The following is a 20,349-nucleotide window of genomic DNA, read 5'->3' as shown; positions in this document are numbered from 1 at the left end:
TATGGCTGATTTATGAGATTATGATGTGATTTATGGTTCACTAAGATTTGTGCCAGTGGTTACCAGGATCGATGTGGTATCATGAGGTTATTTCGTGATTACCCTAAAATGTGTGTAGAGATTGCTCAGTGTACTATTACCGTGCTACATTGCACTAGGTTCCTATAGCAATGGTAAGTCATGTTTATGACTGTGTTCGCTTATGTGTTTTAAGTGCCTTTTCATGTTGTGTAAACTACCATTATTAAATGCTTAAGGAATTAGAAATGGATTGACCATGTTGGATTCTTTGGTTTTGTGCTGAGGATATTTACCTTATTATATTCTGATCCGAGAGATATTTGTTACCTGTTTTATGTTTTACATGTGAGATGACCTGAAAGTCAGATGTTATACTTGGATTTCAATATCATAGATGTTAGACTACTATGTTGTTCAGTTGATCATATTTGTATGATGATGCCATTTTAAGATGACAGTGTGTTTTATGATGATATCTAGTTATCTGGTATTTGGATACATCTCTGATTATGTTATGTGATGGATTTAATGTTATGGGCATTTACTTCATTCCTGCGCTGTTATGCTTTATGCGAAAGTGAGTGATGTAAATAGATTATTTAGATATAATTAAATAAATGGTTAAATTAGGTGATTAAATGCATTTATTGCTTCGGCTATGTTATTATATGCAATTGCACTTGATCGTGTTGTTTAGTGTGCAAGATTTATATCCCTAGCAGTGGCACATGGAGTTAGTGATTTAGCCATTCATATTTTACCAATGTCGTCCATATATGGTCGACGTATCCTTATTTAAATTGTTTAATTAAACCTTTTGATGATTATTAAATCCGAACTCATTTGCATTATGTGATTAGACCAATGAGCGTGTCTATGCATTTAGAGTTTCGCATTATTGCGAAAGTAAAGGAAAATTTTTGTGTTTTTGGGTTTTCGAGCTTTTAAATTGATTTATTTTAATTTATGGCAGCTTTGCCATAGATGAATTCCTATTTCTAGGAATAGTTTGTTTTCGTTTGAATCGAATTGGGGTTTAACTAGGTTGGCTGGTTATTTGCCCTAATCGATTATTCACTCGAAAAGTGAATAAATATCCAAAAAGGAATTTAATTTCTCACTTCTCACTTTTGAATTAGAAAGTTTGAGAGTAAAACCCAAAATCCTCTTCATGAGGATTTACTATTTTGTTCATTGTGGGAGCTATAGGCGTGGAATCATCGTGAGGTTGAGCTCATTGGATCTAGCTCAAGGAGACCTTGGATTGCTGCGATTTTCAGCTACTTCTACGAGATTTTTATTTTATGGTTCAGATTCTCGTTTTTGCCCTTTTGGCTGTGAGGTAGGGCTCTCCCGTTTTATTGTTTCTACTCCGTTTCAACTTCTATTTTTGGTAGTTGTTTGTTAGGAGGATGAGAACTAGTGTTCCCCTCCATTTTTGTATGCTAGTTCTACCCGATTGGGCGGGTATGAGCATTTCCCTATTTTTCAGGTTGAGGGTTTGGGGTTTTGCACCGTTATGCTGGTCATTTTTGCATACGATGTCCGAACTCATTTATTCTTGGATTTTCAGGGTTTTTGTACCCAAAGGCCAAATGGGTTTAATTTTGAAATTTTCCAAATTTTGGGAATTTTGCCTCATTTTGCTTGCCACCCTATTTTTTCGAGTTTTCTTGGCACAGTGTGGGTTATGGACCTGGATGATCTGTTTGGATATCAATCAGACCACTATTGTAATTTTATGTTTGCATTGGGATGTGTGTCGCATCTGTACTCCTGACATCATGTTCGGTTGAGTGATTTTATATCTGGTATTTGGTTTCTTTTGGACCTTTATTTTTGTTTCGTGGACACTAGGATTCATGTAGAATCCATGCTCCCGGACTGAGGCCGATTGAGTGAGTTCATGATGTTTGGTCTTTTATCCATGCTCCCGTGTAGAATCCATGCTCCCGGATTGAGGCCGGTTGAGTGAGTTCAACCGCACAATTTTGTGTCACATGTTCAATAGAGATATGATGTACAATCCCTGATTGTATTGTACGTCTCTAAGAGAAATGTCATGCGATACTTTCCAGTATTGCACCCCCATTGAAGAATTGTCGTACGATACTTGAGAAGTATTGCACGCCCTTGAGAGAAGTGTCGCCCAATCCCTGAAAGTGTCGCCTTGCTTCTTTAGAAATGTCACGCAATACTAGAAAGTCTCGCCCAATGCTGATTTGAAGTATCGCCTGGTATTTGCGAAAACCTGTCCGAGCGGATAACAGACATTTTTCGATAAGACTTGAACTTTTCGAGAATTGTTTTGGGTACCCTCTTAGGTGTTCTTCAATCCTTTGGTGTTGCATTTTGAATTCGGAATGTTTTGATTCGAATTCAGTTATGCGTCCCACATTGTCAGTCTTTTTGTTCGGTAGTGGCGTTTGGAGATTTGTTGGTTGCTCGGATTGTTGGTGAAGTCTTCCGTTGCGATCTTTGTGATCCCTGTATGAAGTTGTCATGTGCATTCATACTTGTAAAAAAAAATATCTTGGCTTGAATTGAATCCTTGTTCCAAGGATCTCCGAGCGGGGCATTTCACCCATCTTCTGCTTCCCCTCATCTCTCTCATCCGTACCCCTTTAGACTCTAACTATGGCGAGGATGCTAGATCCTCACCTGCCATCTGTATTTTGAGATCAATGGTGAACTTCCTCCCGCCCCTCTCCATTGATAGGGTGTTCCTTTCTAGTTATAGTTCACTTTTTTGCAACCAACCACCCTCTCTTGAGGATCACATCATAGCCCTTCTTCAATAGGATTATTACCAAGTCTAAGACAAACACGTGTACCAATCATTACCCTATCCGCCATCAACATCCTAATCGGCTTTATGTCATTTTGATTCACACCTACTAAGTGAAAAGTTGGTGACCACGATATAGATTGTCCAACTTCTTTCATGTCTACTTGAGTAGCACATTGACACCAGACCCTCCATCCACAATGGTGTCCGTTACGATGGCGTCAAGAATGCCCATCTCGACCATTACAAGATGTCTACCACTATTGATTGCCAACAACATCGGGTCTGTCTAAGGGTCAAAGAAATCCTCTATATGGTGTGTCGTACAAGTTTGGGAACAGTACGGTGTTAAGAAGAGTTGTGTGTAACTATAGCATCGTTTGCAGGAAGTCATGGAGTTTAATTGGGATTTCCATTTGCATCATTTGCCTCAAAAAATATGCTCGACATCAATTATTTCCATTTCATGTGTCTCGCTCCTTTCGGCCATCATTTCTTTCTCAATGTTGGCCTTGGCTTCCCATACTCTTTGCTCCTTCGTATAAGGGCCCGAGTATGTGGTCGTCATTGCTTGTGCATAGGTGACTACCAACACCTTTGCCTTTGCACCTACCTTCTCAGTATTTAACAAGTTAACAGCAACCTTTGAACAACTAGCGTCCTCTTGGTCCCTGGACTACACCATCTACACAAAAGTTGTGGTGTTTCCTTCCTTAGACAGTACCAGGAAAAATGTCCCGATTGACTACATGCATGGCACTAGGTCATCGATCATCATTTTGCATCATGCTAGATGCAACTCCAACTATTATTACTATTGTTATAATTATTAATCCTTCCTCCATGTCGATTGTTCTAGTAGCCACCAGAGGATGCTATTGGTCTGTGGAGGGTTGGCCATTGTTATAGATGTGAACGACTCCTGTGTGATCAACAATTGATGAGTATGTGCTTTCATGTTATACGGGCATTCGTTAGTGTAATGTCCCATAACTTGGCAAATGTTGCAGAACACCTTTTTCGGGCATATGACCTTAGTGTGTCCCTCCTTGCATTCTATGCACCACAAGTCATCATCATCATTTCTATTGGCGCTACCCTTTATTGCCTTGTATTCTCAATCATGCTCCATTTCCTTCTAAAGGGCATGAACTTTCTTGTTAGATTCCTCGTCACTACACGGATTTGAGATATCATCATCATCGAATGACCCGAGCTTCTTTTTCTTGGCAAATTTCTTTTCGCCCTCCAAGTTCATGGCCATGTTGTACACATCTGCAGAGGGGAACAATCTCCATCATTTTTAAACAGGGTTTCAATCCTTCTATAAAGCATCGTTTCTTCAGCCCATCCCTTTAACCAACAACTATATGCTCTAATAGTCTTATCCTTGGCCTTCTTTGTGTTATATATTTCAGCAACGAACTCGTGGTCATCTCGCAGTAGTCAGAATTCTTTTCTCAAGTCTATCCACATGGTGACTTTAGTTTTGTTGACATCGGAATACAAATCTATGGCCACTCCTCGCAACATCCACTCCTCGTAACATGGTTGGAAATTGTTTAGCCCATTCGTCTTGGTTCATCACCTCATTGGCCAACCAAATAGTTTTGCACATTCTACAATGCCACACTAGGTCTTCCTTCCCATCACCTATAAATTTTGGCAAATTTTCCTTCTGTAACATTGCAACAATTTCGATTGTCACCAGTGTTGTTTCCATTCCCAAAATGGATGTTAGTCAGATGAGGTGCTCTAACTACCGTGCCCATATATCCCTCAGACACTCATGGTCGCACTGATATCTCTTGCACTTTTGTCCTTGACCTCTTCTCCTCCTCCTAGGGCCCTTCTTGCCTCCTCCCTTTGTGTGAGTGTGAGGTTTCCCAACTGGTTTCTAGTTTCTTCTAGTAATTGTCACCATTCACTTCTTTACCATTAGTACAATACCCTTCTTCCTTATCATACCCTACATCTTCGACTTGTTTACTCGTTGTGGTGCCTACTTGGTTCCCCTTAGGCAACCTTCCCTCCATTATCCCTCGACAAGTCTTCTCGGTCTTCTTTGATGCTCTACTTGCTCTTCTAGTCTTAGGGCCCATTGAATGGCCTCAAACTCGTCTATATATATACTCTTCACAACTTTTATCTTCATTGACACCAGTTGGCACTAATTACTCCTCTCTAAAAGGTTCAAGTTGCCTTGTCTTCTTCTGCTCTCGTCTCTCCCTTTGGTCTCCTTATGTCTGTTTTCTTCAAACCTTCAAAAAATTTGTTGTCATCTATTCTCTCGATTGATTTCCTCTCAAGAGTTTTGTAAGGCCAAAAATGTTTGTATCAATAGACAAGGGAGCCCACTCATCAAAAGGTCAACTACAAGGCTTACTCTAAGAGAATTATGCTCTCGAGAGCTTGTTGACTCGCTGTGGTGCCTACTTGGTTCCCCTTAGGCAACCTTCCCTCCAATCATCCCTCAATAAGTCCTCTTTGTCTTCTTTGATGCTCTGCTTTCTCTTCTAGTTTTAGGGCCCTCTGAATGGCCTCAGACTCGTCTATATGCTCCTTATGACTTTTGTCTTTACTGAGAACATTTGGCATTAATAACTCCTTTGAAGAGTTCGAATTGCCTTGTCTTCTTCTGCTCTCATCTCTCCCTTTTGTCTCCTTATGACTGTTTTCTTCAAACCTTGGAAGAATTTCTTGGCCTCTATTCTCCCGATTGATTTCCTCTCAAGAGTTCTACAAGGCCAAAAATGTTTGTGCCAATAGACGTAGCAGACCACTCATCAACTAGACCACTTCAAAGTCTTACTCCAAGAGATTTAAGCTCTCGAGAACTTGTTCTTGTGCAGCTTCTCTCTACAAGTGAGTTTCTATCGACGTATGCAAGAGTAAGAAGTCAGATGTCAATGCCCTTTCCTATTCAAATAACTCTTGGAATGTATTACCTTCACTATGACTACTACCCTTGTTTATTGGTTGTCCCATTATGCATCCATATATTGTACTCCATCACTTGCAAATCCTTTACAGGCACAACACCAAATGTTTACCGCTTTCGGTAACAACTTAATATGTACAAGAATAGATAGTAACAAAACAAAATGCAATGGAACACAATTATCAGAGAACTCATCGAGCCATTTATGTATTAGACTCATAATGCACACAACTTCTTACTTCACAATCGCAATCATGATCAAATAGAAGTACATAGCATATATAGTGTCGAAGGGGTGCGACTACCAACTGTTGCTATAACATCCACTTTTTCCAGGCCTTAGCTAACAAGTAAATCAATGAAATATAGATACTACTTCATGTTCATGAGAAGGCAATTATAATAGTTATGATCATGCTAAAGAGGTTAATGGTTATAATCAGTTTAACTGAATTATCGTAACTAACAATTGAAGGTATCATCAATAATTTTAAATAGAGGATCTGACTTTTCTATACCCTAAATTCAATGATACAAAACAATCTAACATACCTTCAACTTGTAATTTTAAATATCATACAAGTAAATTACCTATTACCAACAGAGGTTTGAATGCATAACTTATCTCTATCTTGTGCATGTCTTGGCATCTGGTGGAGAGGGCAAGAATTGTCAGGTCCTTAACCTCCCATCCGCGGACCCTTAATTATCCCCACACAATCTCATTTGAGAAAGGCTGTCCCTACTTGGAAATAGACAGGGAACACCATGTCCTACCACTGAGTATCCTGGTATTTAAAGTATCAACCCACCGCTCGACTTGACAACCGAGCATACCTGGACAATCATGAGCTTACTCAGTCTTAAGCAATTTCTTTCTTGTTGTGTTCATATAATAAAAGATACTGATTAATCATTTTTTATTTCTTGCATTATATCTTTCCTCTTCACCCATTTATACTTGGCTCTATAGGCCTTGGATGCATCCTAGGATATTGTTGATATGTATCAAGTTTCATAGAAATTAGAGAGAATACTTCAGGCTGTTATAGCCAACCTCATGTAGTGAAAGAATATTATGCATTATCAATTATTGAGAATTTCTTCCTCAAGGGATTATAATAGATCCAATTCCTACAGGTAGATACCCAATATGCATGGATGTGAACTTGTCATTTATAAAGAAAGTGTAGGACTGTATGCATCTCAAATGTAAAATTGAGTATGTGAACATGATACTATGTCAAATATATAGAATAGAGTGCATCGGTTGCTTCTCAGATATACATTCGAGCATATGAACATGATATAATGTAAACTATTAAAAAAAAGCATAACCAATGCTTCTCCGATATGCGAGCATGTAACATGATACTATGACTTTCATATAAGGTAGAGTGGAGTGAGAAAAGATCATATAATAACCAAGAATTCTTCAACCGTGGAGAGAAATATTGTCTCCAGCTCAGTTGGAAGAAAGGAGCTTAGTAACAGTTTCAAGAATTCCGATATAATTTTTAAAAGGTAGGTGTCGATAGAAAAGGTGGCAATGCTCACCACTTGGAGTCATATTTAAACATAAAGATTATATTTTATCATGATTTAAGTTACTATGTTTTTACATATATTTATGTATGTATATATATGAATACAACATCACCAGCTTCTTGAATTCTATCTATATTGTACCTACATATATACATACATCTATATACGTGTGTATTTTTTGAAAGTATGCATAGCTATGATTATATTCTCTCTAGATATGCATGCATATATATGTATATGTATATATACACAGGTGCAATTCTTAGATATTATCAAAGTGTCATGGTTGCGTCATATATATATATATATATATATAATGTTGATCACTTCCATAGACTCAAATAAGAACGAGAGGTAATAGTTCTTTCATGATATTTAGTGTTTTATATTTCTTTTGTTATAAAAATTGACCAAGTAGCTCATGCTATTGTCCAACGTACACTCTTGCTTGCCTAGTCGTTTACCCTTAGCCATGGTGGTTTGGGACATATCTATTTGCCCAGTGATGGTGGTGCCCCCCTGTGCCCAATTCCTCTCTCGCAGTGCTTCCCCCCACTTCGATGTGCTCCAGCAAGGAAATTCTCCACGATTATATCATATTCCTCAATATAATAATAATTACCATAAGTTATCATTCGTAAACCAATTCAATGGCTAACCACTGTATGATTACCCATGAATTCGTAATGAATGGCCATTTTCCAAGTTTTCAAGATAATGATATAATATCATAATGGTTAACATGTCATCTTCACATGAATCGTAACTAACTTGACTTGGGATGTATCAGTCGCGACCAATCCAAACTACCTATTCCTTTGAATACAGTAACAAATGATAACTAGCTTTACCGACAACGCAAACAACTCAAACCACTCAAGATAAAGGAACAAAATGAGAGGACCAACCAACTCCTCCTTTAAGCCATTCAAAATATACACCACAATAGGAGGGATACTAACTCCAACTACTCCATAAATAACAATGGCTCTCTAAGAACTAAACCCTAGACCCACAACAACTCTTTTTCTACCTAGGGAGGAACATAAGGAAGAATAAGAAACAAACACTCCACCTATTGATAATATTGATGATATTTTAGTATCATTATATCATACTATCGAATTAACCCCAAATTTGGGAGGTATATCTCTTTTAAAGATTATTGTGATCCCAAAATGAGGGCTGTCACTAGTAAGAAAAGAAAGGGACAACAAGATAAAGACCTAAAGGAAAGAGAGTAAAATAATCCTTCCTACGTTTGATGGACTGGAAAAAATCACCACTCATTCATAGCTACAAAAATTAGATACCTATCTTTCACTAAGTCACGTGACAAAAGGAAACGCCACTAAATTTGTAAAACTCCATTTGAAGGGAACAACCCACGAGTGGTGGGACCATGGCCTTATCCCCGAAGGCTACCAACAAATAACCATTCATGAGGAGTTTACACCGAAGATTGAAATATTTTATCTGAAACATCCACAATGGTATTTCAAAGGAATAGGCCAAGTTAGGCGACAAGAACAATAGAAGAATTCACCATGGAATTCCAAAAAATTGGTTGGCGCAGTGTTATAGATCACTCAAGAGGGACTCCCTCATCTATTTGTTGAAGGAATAATAGATTATGCCAATAAACCAGCAGGGATTATTAAGTGCCCTTAGACCAATAAACCTAGATTATGCCATTGAAATAGCTTTGAGACTAGACACGCAATCTATAAATGTCAAAATGGCAAATGAACATACAAGAATCTTCCAAAAAAAAAGATAGGCATCATAAGGACTTCCCACACAATGGTGAACTTAAGAAAAAAAACGTGTGCTTTAAATGCCAAAGACCTTGGGGACAAGGGTACATTTTCCATGAAAGATAATTTGCGAGGGAATGCAGTCGACGTACAATGCCTATTGATATGTTTTATAATATCGGTTATCCACAATGTATTATTGTCGTCAATGTACTAATTGTCTCATGGTTGTTACTCTTGGATAGTTGTGTCAGTTGGTTGATGGTTGTCTCTCTTGGCAACCATCGGGTCCTCTAAATATGCTATATGTATCACCAAGGAAGAGGGTGAGGTATCATCAGATGAATTGCAATCCTTGGCTGATCATCTTTGGTCATCTTCTTAGTAATCAATTCATGAGCTAATAAAGACATAATTTACTCCTAAATCTGGTACGCACGTATGTAATTTACCACTTATAGTTGTAAACAAAATAAAGTATGCTACAAATGTAAAGAAAAATGTGAACAAAGACACAAATGCAAAAGCGGAGCTTATAGGATAGAAGCCACCTCGAGGAAGAAAACAAAGAGAATACCCAGCAAGAAGGCAAGCTATGAAGATGAAGATGAAAAACTTGGAATGATAGCCACCACCACTCAAGCTTTCAAACATCGTGTATGAAAAATGAGAAGCACCATTGAAGGACAGAAAGTTAAAAACTCTAGTATATAGTAGTGCAATTTCATTGATTAAAGATTGGTTGCAACAATGACACTAAAAAACAAGAACTTTCCAAGATTTACTACAACCAAGGCACAGGAGCATTGGTAAGATGCACTAAGATAGTTCCAAAACAAAAGGTCACATTAGGGAAACACTCTTCTAAGGGAGATTTATACGTAGAACCATTAGACATTGACATCATTTTAGGATCTCCTTGGATATACTCACTAAGATACTTCAAATTTGATCTTCCTAACAAGAAAATTTATTTCTAGCATGAGAGACAAGAAATTACTTTGGAAATACTACCTATTAGTTCCCCAAAGATGGTTTCCAACAAAAGAATTGAAATAATCTTCAGGCATGGACAAGGAGAGTGAGCTGCCTAGTGCATGATCCTAAACAAATCAACTCAAGGTTCAACTATACACATTGATATACAACCAATCCTAGGAAACATAAAAAAGTGTTTGACAATATTTCACCCGAATTACCTCCTAAGAGAGGATTTGAACACATTATGGAATTGGAAAAAGGGGCAAAGCCAGCAATTACTACCCATTATAGACATCCCAAAAAATATTAAGAGATAGATTATTAAAAAAATCCCAAAGATGGGCCTTATCCAAGCAAGTTCAAGCCCTTTTGCATCACCAGTAGTTTATAAAGGTGCGGTCTACATAATGGAGGAAGTAATCACATGTTTGAATTACTGCCAAGAGGTATGATGATTTTAATTAAATATATTCACTAGTTAACAAGTGGTAATCATTCAAGGGAAAGGATCTGACTCTTCAATGAAACAACCATTCCAAGAATCATGTCTTTTAAAAGATCAGGGTTTGAAGGAGGCTTCAAACACCAAATCAAAGGCATCAATTTGGATCAAAGGAAGAATTAAAGATTACATTCACAGACCAATAAGATATTATTCATTGATTGGCAACAAAGTGTAACAGCAAGGCTACAACTTAGTATCGCTTTACAAAATATAATATTTGAAAGCTAATAATGCTAAGCGCTCAATATATTCCTCACAAGGTGTGTGAATCTCAAGATATGCTAGGGTGTGTGTTTCTAAACTCTTGAGGGCATAGTTCCAGGATGGGTATGATTGTATGGTCTGGAAACTTGAGGGAATTCACTTGTAGATTGGTATACCAATACCCTATGACAAGTACTCTTTGTCCTGTTTACCGTACAGGGTAAACAGTTGGTCATCTCCTCTCGAGCCTTTTCAGCAGCCTCCCGAGCTCCTTGCCCAGCCTCTACCCATCATCTCTCTATGAGCACCAACTCTGCTAGGAACTTGCTTTTCGTTGTGATGTCAATGAGGCATGAATGAATATCCTTTTCCTTTTCCTCTGTTACTGCTATAGGACCCTCCATCTGTACCCTCCTCTCTACTTTCTCTAATGCCACTGTACTCTAATCTCCTAGCTCTGGCAATGCAAGGACCTCAACAACCTCGTTGTTCGACCATATCACCTCTAACAATAGGTCCTCTCTCATGGGAGACTGGATGGTAGGGCCTCTAGCAACAGGGGGAAGTAGTTGTTGTCTCAAATACTCACTCGCACGACTCGATGAGCTAATCTATACGGCTACTGGCACCTGGTGCTCTACTTTCGACATGCTCAAGTCAGCACCCTGATCTACTGCATCATCCAGCAATGTGTCAGCTATCGTGACCACTGCATCCGCCCCAATCACCTCTAATCGGACCTGCCCTTCTCTGACTATCTCCTTCCTTCGTGGCTGTCAACGTTGCTACTAGATGTGGCTGAGGCATACTCGATGCTGCTAACTAGGTTAATCCGTGCTCCTATAGTACGGGGGTCAGTTCTTCCCTCCCCTCCTCTGGTGGAATTGCTGGCTATGGTTGTATTTCCGTGGGTGTGTCTGTGAGTGATGCTGACCCTCAGCTTCTTGATGGTTGGGCAGCCATTGGCTAGAAGCTGCTCCTGCTATTGGCTATGGTCTACGGTTTAGGGTGACTAGGGTCATCACCACTAGTTACCTAAACTGTCCGAACGCTGGAATGTGAACATCTGCCATAGTGTGTACACGCGGTGCTGTAAGAGATGGCATAGTTGTCACTGGTGCAGTCGTCAACTGCCGTGGAAAGTGAAGTAGGGTTGCTATGATCACCCCAACTTCCTCATCTTCCTCCTCATCTTACTCCACCTCCTCCATTTCCTCTAAGTTGTCCTCTTCAAAAGATGTTTCCTGCCAGCCACTATTCATGTTTCTCGATTCATCTATCTCCTACCACATCCTCTTCTGACCAACGCCTTTCTGTCCTCCAGGTGTGTCTAAATGTCTCCACTGCATTATTGGAGGCTCGTCAAGTACTATCGGACTCGGTTGGATTTCCAGCCTTCTGTTCGGTATCATCTTCGCAATTGCCTCCAAAAAGAATCTAATGGCATAGTGTGGCATGTAAAATGTTTTATGCTGCAATGTAATGAACTCATCCATGCGTGCAGCCAATAGAGAAGCCCAATCATAAACCCTCCCATTCATCATACTGACCTACAAAAAGGAGATGTTTAACGCCCCCCTTGACCCTATAAGTCGACTCTTTATTACATCCATGAGGCACCTCCAATGGCCTTCCCTGATGTTTGATTTTCGGAACCCTCTTCCCCTCGAGGTGTCGGTAAGGGCATCTTTCTTATGCTGTACCTGTTCCCCATACACTAATTCCACCAGCTGCAATTTTCTCTCTTTGTCCATCTTTTTTGGCTTGTCAATTTTCTTTCCTCCCTATGTTGCCCCTGGCATGCCGAATACCTTGGTGAAGTCAGTCGGCCAAAATAATATCACTAAGTCATATCCCAAGTATGGAACCGAACTTTTATGGGAATGCCTGTCATATGCCTCAATCATGATACGCAAGACACCTTTGAAATCTCGAATACAAAAAACTAGCATCCAGATTGCCCACTCTACTTGTGCCTTCCGTATGCTTGCTTTGACGAGGTGATCATCGGGATTTCATTCCACCACTTCTTGCAATCCAGCCCATTCAACCCTTCGAATGCTAAGTTCTGTGGTGTTAGCTGTACATCTGGCTGGTTTTGCACTTTGGCCCTTTGTTTTCCCTTGTCTTTTCCGCTTACTCACACTCCTGAAGACAATGTCTACATATTTTGACTCATAGTTGAATCTTGGTCCAGTTTCTTTCTCTAAGCCCTTTTTTCGACTGACTGCATACTTATCACTTCTTTGTCGTTTTGTAGAATAGATTACAAACTATTAGGTCAGTTAATCCTCCATACAAACCTTTTTCAAAATCCCTATCCTATCCATACTGATCTGTATGGCTCTTGCCTCCTCTTGTGACTGTACGGCTATGAAAAGTGTGGCTCTTCCCTTGGTACGGCTACTCTCTTCCAATGTGCAACTACTTTTTCTAGGGGGCTTGTGTTGCCTAAATGCTCTGGTACAGCCTCCAAAGGGTTACTTTATTGCTATGTCTTCTCCGATTCCTTTCTGCACCACTGTAGTGCTTCTCTAGTGTATGTGTTCTCTTTTTGTCCATACAACCTAATCCCTTTCTAGCGAATACTAATTTACAATGCAAGGTATCTTTTATGCTGGCTTTTGCAGCCATAGAGTCCTTTACTCACAACCGTACAACCTTCTTAATGGACTCTAAGTGCATTCGTACAACTATACGTCCATGCTTAAATGTCTTCTCCTTCTATGTCCATACGGACCGTGCAACATACGATGTTACTCTGTGTGATTCTTTCAAGCCATACGATGTTTCACTAGCTTCCCATGTCGTACGGTGTCCTCATGTAGCTATACTGTGTCCTCTTGTAGTCGTACGATATCTCCCAAACCGTACGGTGCCTCTTTCAACCTCTCTTGTTGTCCATATGGTGTATTAATGTCGTACACCGTCTTCCTATCTTAGATGGTGCAACTGTACAATTCACTTTCTTACTTTCTTTCTCCCTTTCAGGACCCTGAGGCCGTACAGTCTTCAATAGTGCTTCTTCCTTTGGCCGTACAGTCAGATATGCATGCCTTTTGAGGACATACGGCCCTATTTTCTTCTATTTCTAGGTCGTACGGACTTTTTTTGACCATTCTATTAATAATGTGTTCTTCAGTAATTGCTTTTATACTACTTAATTTTCAATTCCATATATTTTATCCACATTTATTTATTTTATATATACACTTTTTTTTTTTACTCAATTGTCCGTCAACAGAGGAGCATTTCTCTCATGATATATTTTTAACTTCGACCCATTTACTGCTTTTGGTACTTTTTTCCCATCCAGCGTCCATAGCTTTATTGCCCTGTTGTCGCCCACTTCTCATATCTTGTAGGGTCTGACCCATTTAACTTTGAACTTTCTGGGTTTGGTTTCGTTCCGCCCGTTATATTTCAACACTAACTGGCCTGGTTGGAACTTATTTAATTTTAAGTGTTTATCATGCCATGCTTTGCGCCTATTCTATGTCACCTCTATGGCCCATTGTGCCAATAGTCGCTTTTCCTCAAGTTTATTTAGATTATGCAATCTTTCCCTCAGGCTTTCCATGTCGCCTAACTTATTCTCAATCACAATTTTCAGACTCGGTATCATAAATTCTGCCGGTACCACCGCCTCTTGCCCAAACATCAATTGGAACGGTGTGTGTCCTGTTGTCACTTTGTATGCCGTTTGGTATGCCCATAGTGCAGATGGTAGTTTTTCTTCCCAGTCTTCGCCTTCTACCACAGATGATTTGTAAATTATTGCTACTGAAATCTTGTTTGTGGCCTCCAACTATCTGTTCGCTCTTGGGTAGTCCAGGCTTGATAAAGAGTGATATATTTTGAATTCTGATGTTAATAGCTTGATGACGTGATTAACAAAATGCCCTCCACGGTCACTTGTTATCTGAAGCAAAATTCTATATTGGGTGATTATCTATTCATATATGAATTCCGCCGTATTAACTGCCGAGTTGTCTGGTAGGGCCCATGCCTCTACCCACTTTGTCATGTACTTTGTGGCTGTGGCTATGTATCGACATCGATGTACTCATCTTCCTCTAAGGGGTCCCACAAAATCCAATCCCCATCGCTCAAATAGTTCTTGTGCGTATGAGGGGTTAAGTGGAATAAAATCTCTCTTCAACGGCTTTCTCGCCCTTTGGCAAGTGTCACAACCGACGACCCATTCTTATGCGTCATTGGACACCGTTGGCCACCACAATCCTGCCAGTAGTATCTTTCGTGCCATTGTATCGGGTCACATATGTCCTCCCACTGGACCCTCATGTGCTTCTTTCAATACTTTTGGTATTTCCTCTTCTAATACACATTGCCATAGAATGTGATCAGGGCCCATTTTGTATAGCAATCCATTAATCAATTGAAACGTACGACTTCTTAGTATCAGTTTCCGTCTTTCATTTTATGACATCTCTCTTGGTGGTTGTCCAGTGGAGAGGTATTCCCCGATACTTTTGTACCATTCCGGCAGTACTGCGATCTGAAATAACTATGAATCTGGATAATCATCATTCACCCCTTCAGTCGGCTCTCCTGTTTTAATTCGTGATAGATGGTCTGCACTGACATGACTCTTCCCAGGCCATAATATGATTTTAAATGTGAATTCTTGCAACAAAAAAAGCCACCTACTGATTCTTCCTTGAATGATGGGTTTATTTACAAGATAGAGCAGAGCCTAATGGTCTACATAGAACACGAATGTTGTCGCCAGCAAGTAATGCTGGAACTTTTGTACTACATACACCATTCCTAAGGCCTCTCGTTCTATTGTGCAGTGATTCTTTTCTACTTTTGAGAGTAGTCAATTGGCAAAATACACCGGATGATCTAACCCATGGTTACCCATTTGCACCAATGTTGCTCCTATTGCATAGTTAGATGCATCTACGTGAACATGGAATTCCTTACCCCAGTTTGGGTATGCCAGTGTAGGTGTGGTAGCCAATTGTACCTTTGGTCCTTCAAATGCTTTGCATGTCAGTTTGTCCAGCGGGTATGATACCTTTACAAAGTTCTTGATGAACCTTCTATAATACCTTGTGTCCTAGGAAAGACTTCACTTCCTTTACGTTTGTAGATGGTTGCATTTCCATTATCACTATAACTTTGTCTGGGTTTGTTTTCAATCCTTCTTTACAAACTATATGTCCCAATAATTTTCCTTGCAGAACCATGAATCTACACTTCTTTGGATTTAGAGCTAGTCTCACCCTTCGGGATCTCTCCATACATTCTCCCAACAACGTCAGATGCTTGTCTTCGATGCTGAATACCAACCAGTCATCCAAGAATGCTTTGAAGTTCCCGACGGACATCTTGTCGAATATGTGTAATATGATTCTTTGGAATGTGGCCAGTGCATTGCACAGCCCGAACGACATCCGTTTGTATGCATATACCCCATCTTCTACTACGAACATTGTTTTGAGTTTGTCCTCTTCCGCTATGCAAATTTGATTATATCCTGAGAACCCATCCATAAATGAATAAATCTTGTGTCCAGCAACCTCCTCCAATATACTATTCGTGAATGGTATCAGAAAGGGGTCCTTGATTGTTACTGCATTGAGACATCTGAAGTCAACGCATATCCTAATTTGAGTGGTGTCCTTTTTCAGGGATATCACTATGGGCGACACCCATTTTCTTCTCTGGACCTTATAAATAATACCGGCCTCCGGCATTCAGTTAATTTCGTCTGTAACCCGTGCCGCGCAATTTTTATTCACCCTATTGGGTCACTTTCGTATGGGTAGTGCACCTTCTACCAGCAGAATGCGATGAATGCACAACTCCGATGGAACTCCTTTCAAATCTTTGTATGGCCATGCGAATACACCTTTGTATTCTAAAAATATTTTAAATGCAGTTGCTTTTAATACTAGGTTCCAGTTATCTCCCACCAGTATGTTCTTTGGTTCGGTATCATCTCCCAAATTCATGATTTGTACTGTGGCCTCTTCATATTTTATTGGTTTTTCTTCACTGAATACATGTGTAGGTGTTTCATACTACTGTGCGTTCCCTTCTTTTATTTCCCTAAATTCTTTTGGAAATCCGTCTCCATTGCATTCTTCCTCTATCGTTAGTATGTTGCAGCTTTGGAAGAGTTCATAATCTTCCATCTGCCAGTGAAATAGTCCGTTCACCGAATCTAGATCATCGTCCTTTGATCCACCTTCCAACTGTAGGACTCCTTCATTTGGTTCCATCTACTTCTTCCCTTCATCCTCTCCTTCTAAATCGGACGATCCAACTTCTTCTCCCACCATTTTTGTGTGTAAATCAATAATGAATCTCCATCCTCTGCTCTCCACTGATGGTGTATTCTTTTTCCAGTCGTGTTTAACCTTTGCTTGTACAAGCCATCCTCGTCCCAAAATGGCGTCATATCCCCCTCTTTTTAGTGGTATGACTACAAAGTCGAGCAGGAACGGCTGTGTTCCAATAGTCACTAGTTGTGCCATTAGGATCCCAAGAGGCTTAATGCCATGTTGGTCTGCAGTTAGCAATTGGAACGTGGGTGGCCACAACGCGATGGCCACAACATCGGTTGTCCCAACTTCTTCCAGGTATCTTCTGGTAGGACATTTACCCCTGAACCTCTGTCCACAATTGTCTCTGAGAGGATTGTTCCCAATATAACCATTTCTATGACCGCGGGATGCCTTCTTGATGTGAGGGCTAGCAGCATTGGATCTACTGCACTTGTTCCGCTTTCCTTCTCCTTCCTAGGTTCTTATGGTAGTTTAACATTCAGAGCCATGTTTGTGAGTGTTGTTCATTGTTGGGGCATTATGAGGATCAGATCATTTAATTTTAATGGCACTTTAGTTTGTAATATCCGCCTTATAATATTCTGTTCTGTGCAGTTCCTCATTGAGGTACCCTTAGTATCCCCCTTCTATGTTTGTGATTTCTCTGACTGCATCCCTTTCTCAATTTCTGCCTGTGCTTCTTCCAGTCTCTTCTTTTCTTCTGTTAGGTCTGGGTACAGCTTTTCCTTTTTACGTGTTATTGCCAGGACTTCCTCTTCGTTCGTTCTTGCTTCGATGTTGATCAAATTCACTCCTGTTTTCAATTTCAAGCACTTGGCATCTTCTAGTCTCCAAGACCACACCATTTGCATAACAACTTTGGTGTGTTCATCATTGTACAATTTCGTGCAAAGTGGCCCCACAAGTTGCATGCCCGACACAGAACCATCGGTTGGTTGTTCGCATCATATTGAATCTGACTGTGGCCCCCGTTATTATTGTTGTTGGTGGTGTTGTTGTTCTGTCCCCTTCAGTTATTTCTGTACCCACCCGAGGTGGCACCGTCATTGTTCGTGCTTCTGTTCCCTTCTGATGTGGAAGCTTCATATGTCAAGAGCACTTGTTGATGCCCTCTTGTTTTCATATTGAACGAGCATTCGTTTGTGGAATGCCCTGCAATTTGGCATATATCACAAAATTGATTCTTCGGACAGGATCCCTTCGTGTGACCTTCCATCTTGCATTCTGTGCACCATAGCTCGTTTTCTTTGGTCTGGCTATTCCCCTTCTGCATATTCTTAAATTCTTTCATCATCCTGATCATATCCTTCTGGAGAGCTCAAACCTTCTTACTGCCCTTTTCATCACTGCTGCTATCTTCAGAAGAGGATTCATCCGAGTCAAATGATCTGTTTTTCTTTTTCTTTTTTCTTTTTTGTTCACTTTCTAAGTCCATCGCTCGATTGTATGCTTCACTGTACGACAATGGTGGTACAATCTTCGTTTTCCTTTTTAACTCTAGCTGTAGTCCCTCTATGAACCATCTGTTGGCTTACTTTCCATTCTATTTACTAATTCTTTTAGTTTTCTAGCATATACACGGACTGTTTCATTTTTTCCTTGTTTCATGGTGTAGATTTATGCTACTATCTCATAGTAGTTGAAACTCTGTAATAAATTCCTTCTTTATGTTGTCCCATGTGGTTAACTTTGCCGAATCGGCATCAAAAAACCAATCGATTACTACACCTCGTAAGGTGGCTAGAAATAGCCTTGCCCATTCATCCTGGTCGTTTTCTCCATTCTTTGTCCAAATAGTCTCGCAAGTTTTGCAGTGTCTGATTAGGTCAACCGTGCCATCCCTGTCGAACTTTGGTAACTTTTCCTTTGGACTGCCATCTATACCCTTTCTTCTTTTGTTGTGTCCTACTGTCGGTGCCCGCGTTGTTCTGTACTCCCATACCACTCTGAACACCCATGTTGTTCTGTACTCCCATACCACTCTAAACACCCGCGTTACGGACACCTACGTTCTCAAGTGGCGTGAAGGCTTCCTCAAGGACTTGGTTGTTTCGACCAATCTGTATTTTCTCGTCAGGTGTATCAGAGACAAAGAGTTCACCCCACGCTCGAGTTTCTTCAACACTCCGAGCCGCGCTGGTCCTTTCCCTTCCGTTCAAATTCCCCCTTGGCGTATACCAATTTGCCAATTCTTCCTTTGTTCCTTCAATCACCCTTCGCCTTTCTCAGACTTCTTCCATCAACCTCTGCCTTGATTGACTTGGTGACTATACTTCGTTCATCAGTGCTCCCGTGGTACTGTGGTCACCTCCTGTGACACCACTGTTGTACCCTTCGGCAAGTTGTTGGAGTTTGTGCCGCTGGTCGCTTTGCTATGTGCAGTTTACTATTTCTCATGCCACATGTATGCTGTCATCTTCTGGATTCTTATTTCTATCTTTATTCAATGTGTTTGGCAATCATAGCACCTGGTCCTTATAGGCAATGGCACCAAATGTTTACCGTACAGGGTAAACGGTTTATTAATGCATTCAAACAGTAGACAAGAGCATGTACCACAGAAGTATTCCTTTTATTATTTGCATGTATGCAGAAGATACTACAATATCTGATATGATTGATTACAAAATCCATTCCGGATGGTGTACATATACCTTTCCGAAGGGGTGACTCAACCGTCACGCGCTCATTCGGATACTATTCTACCCATCGACTATGATATAGATTTTACCGACAACATGTCCTCCTTAGGGTTGAGTTTGGAGAGAAGTAAGAAAGTGAGTTTGAACATGGTAAATGTCAAATATATTATCAATTTTCATTGGTTTACTAAAACTTTGATTAAGTTGCATAATAATAGACAGCCTCGGAAGGGGGCATTACAGTATCAGACATATTTGCATACACATTCCCCAAGTTAGTGTTGATTGTAAACTAAATGGCTTGCAGCCAGGGATTCTGAAATTAATTGTTTATTGTCCACATTACAGTTTCCATATGCTCTCACCCTGCCCAAGTCAAGATCTTGGTGATCAAAGAGTGCTTGGTGCGAAATTTATTTGTTTTTAATTGGTTAAATCAGGATAACATTCCTGGCAGTAACATTATATTAGCAGTTCTCATGCACATACTTAATCTGTTCATTAGTTAATTTGTTTGTGGCTTTCTGTCTCTTCTCAAATGTAGTCATGTTTCTAACAACCACCATTCTGATCACATCTTGGCTGCCTGTTCTTATTAGCTCTCTGCTCTCTTGTAATCCTCCGTTGTATCTCTCAAAAGCT

The 20,349-nt window shown here is 40.1% G+C and overlaps 1 protein-coding gene across 1 annotated transcript in view; it reads right to left on the bottom strand.

The window, feature by feature from the left end:
* Positions 1–20,349, bottom strand: part of RPS1 (ribosomal protein S1) — a 150,747-nt gene that overhangs the window by 49,303 nt on the left and 81,095 nt on the right. The window lies entirely within an intron of this gene.

The sequence above is a fragment of the Cupressus sempervirens genome, chromosome 3 (genome assembly GCF_028749045.1).
Source record: "Cupressus sempervirens isolate cs-2001-9-10 chromosome 3, ASM2874904v1, whole genome shotgun sequence".
NCBI lineage: Eukaryota > Viridiplantae > Streptophyta > Pinopsida > Cupressales > Cupressaceae > Cupressus > Cupressus sempervirens.
Note: the sequence above shows the minus strand (reverse complement) of the source record. Positions and strands in the feature narration are given on the sequence as shown.